Source organism: Bison bison, unplaced genomic scaffold (assembly GCF_000754665.1).
Source record: "Bison bison bison isolate TAMUID 2011002044 unplaced genomic scaffold, Bison_UMD1.0 scf7180017846031, whole genome shotgun sequence".
NCBI lineage: Eukaryota > Metazoa > Chordata > Mammalia > Artiodactyla > Bovidae > Bison > Bison bison.
Genome location: NW_011476604.1, coordinates 43,812 through 46,800, shown reverse-complemented (window position 1 = coordinate 46,800; position 2,989 = coordinate 43,812).

Genomic DNA, 2,989 nt, shown 5'->3' with positions numbered 1-2,989 from the left:
GCTGATCTCTAAACCCCACCCCAGATAAGTCCAATTGTCCCAGGAGAGCTCACAGATATCCCATAAAATAACTATAGAGAACTTTCCAACTCAGAGGCATGAACCCAAGGCACACAGTGGATACAAAGCACTGAATCTTCTCCAACTCCCACACATGCATCCTTGATGCAGAGCTGTGTCCTTAAGTGACCTCAGGCAGCCAGAAGCCCACTAAGGGTTCATGAGCATTCCCTAAATACATACATCTGATTATAAGAGACTGAGCTATGTGAAAGACATACACAGTAGAGCCTGTTGTTATATATCTTGCAACTGTCAATCAAAAATCTCCATCCACACCCACCTAGATAAACATGTAGAAGTCTCCTCTTGAAAAACCCTTACTTCATTATTCTGGCACCACTGCCTGTCTTAGCTTGGCCCATCTCTCTTTTGAGTTCCTTGAGGTTTTCTTTCTGTTCCTTCTTCAGTTAACTTGTTTTTGTTACAGGTAAAACCTCAGATTCTTCTCTGTGTTCTTACCAAAAACCAAGGCCTCATGAGGAACTGTCCTCTTCAATTATTAGTGTGAAGTAGTGAAAGTGTTAGTCAGTCATGTCCAGCTCTTTGCAACCACTTGGGCTGTAGCCTGCCAGACTCCTATGTCCATGGAATTCTCTAGGCAATAATGCGGTAGTGGGTTAGTCATTCCCTTCTCTGGGAGGTCATCTCAACCCAGAGATCAAACCCAGGTCTCCTGTATTACAGACAGATTCTGTACCATCTGAGCCACCAGGAAAGTGAAAGTGTTCACGTCAATCAGGTCCAACTCTTTGTGACCCTTGGACTATAGCCCACCAGGCTCCTCTGTCCATGGAATTCCCCAGGCAAGAATGCTGGAGTAGATAACCTTTCCTTTCTCCGGAAGACCTCATCTATTCATGGATTGAACCTAAGTCTCCTGCATTGCAGGTGGATTCTTTACCATATGAGCCATGATGGAAGCCCCCAGGGAAGTCCCTCAATTTTCCCTATTGGGGAACAAATCTAGATAGTAGATACATGAGCATTCTTCACATAGTTCTTTCAACTTTTATGTCTGTTTGAAATATTTCAAAATAAAAAGGGGGAAATCTAATATGGAGGACATAAGCAAGTACCAGGATTACTCATTCTTGATCTGTGTACAAGGCAAATTTAAATATACAGAAATGCCTATGTAAGAAAAACCATGTGCTGCACTACAAAGTGGCTGGCCCTTGACATTAGCCTGTGAAATTAGGCCAGAATTCAACCCTTCTGCAGGAAGATATATGCAAGAAAGGATAAAATGCTTATAATCTGTACATTTTTCTCTTTTCACAAACACATAAATCAGTTAAATCATACCATACTGAAAAGATAAACACAATCTCAAAGTGATACATTTTTGTTCTTTCATATGAAAGGTTGATGAGACAGACATCATGTTTTCCTGTAATAAGGTCATATAAGGTGACCTTTCATCTGATATTCAAAGTCATCTGTATGTATTCTAAAATAAACATAAAATCTCTTTAAATTTAATTTTCCATTATACTGGAATTTTCCATTATACCAGTGGGGTCTCATATAGAGGGAATCATCCTTCAGGCATTTACTAATTTGAATCCATATCCAATCACTAAATGTTGATGTTTTTACCTCCCAAATAATGTTTCAACAAGATTACTTTGTAATACTTCACTTTAGGCTTTGAAATGAGAAGTTCAGTTCAGTCACTCAGTCATGTCTGACTGTTTGCAACCCCATGGACTGCAGCATGACAGGCTTCCCTGTAAATCACCAAATCACGGTGCCTACTCAAACTCATGTCCATCATGTCAATGATGCCATCCAACCATCTCATCTTCTGTCATCGGCTTCTCCTCCCACCTTCAATCTTTCCCAGTATCAGGGTCTTTTGCAAAGAGTAAGTTCTTCACATCAGGTGGCCAAAATATTGGAGTTTCACCTTGAGCCTCAGTCCTTCCAATGAATATTCTGGACTGATTTCCTTTAGGATGGATTGGTTGGATCTCCTTGTAGTTCAAGGGACTCTCAAGAGTCTTCTCCAACACCACAGTTCAAAAGCATTGATCCTTTGATGCTTAGCCTTCCCTATGGTCCAACACTCACATCTGTACATGACTACTGGAAAAACCACAGCTTTGACTATACGGGCCTTTGTCAACAAAGTAATAGCTCTGCTTTTTAATATGCAGTCTAGGCTCCTTGTAGCTTTTCTTCAAGGAGCAAGCATCTTCTAATTTCATGGCTGCCATTACTGTCTGCAGTGATTTTGGAGGCCAAGAAAACAGTCAGTGTTTTCTTTTTTTTTTTCCATTTATACTCCATGAGGTAATGGGACCAGATGCTACTATCTTAATTTTTTTAATATGAATTTAAAGCCAGTTTTTTCACTCTCCTCTTTGACCTTCATCAAGAGGCACTTTAGTACCTTTTTACTTTCTGCCATTAGTGTAGTATCATATGTATATCTAAGGTTGTTAATATTTTTTCCTGAAATCCTGATTCCAGTTTGTGATTCATCCAGCCTAATATTTCACATGATATACTCTTCTGATAAGTTAAATAAGCAAGGTAACAATATACAGCCTTAACACACTCCTTTCCCAATTTTGAACCAACCCAGTGACCAGTTTTAACTGTTGCTTCTTGTCCTGCATATAGGTTTCTCAGGAGGGAGGTAAGATGGTCAGGAATTCTCATCTTTTTAAGAATTTTCTATAGTTTGTTGTGATCAACACAGTCAAAGGCTTTGTTGTTGTCAATAAAGCAGAAGTAGATATTTTTGTGGAACTCTCTTGCTTTTTCAATGATCCAATGGATGTTGATAATTTGATCTCTGGTTCCTCTTCCTTTTCTACATCCAGCTTGAACATCTGGAAGTTCACAGTTCACATACTGTTGAAGCCTGACTTAGAGAATTTTGAGCATTACTTTACTAGTGGGTGAGATGAGTGCAATT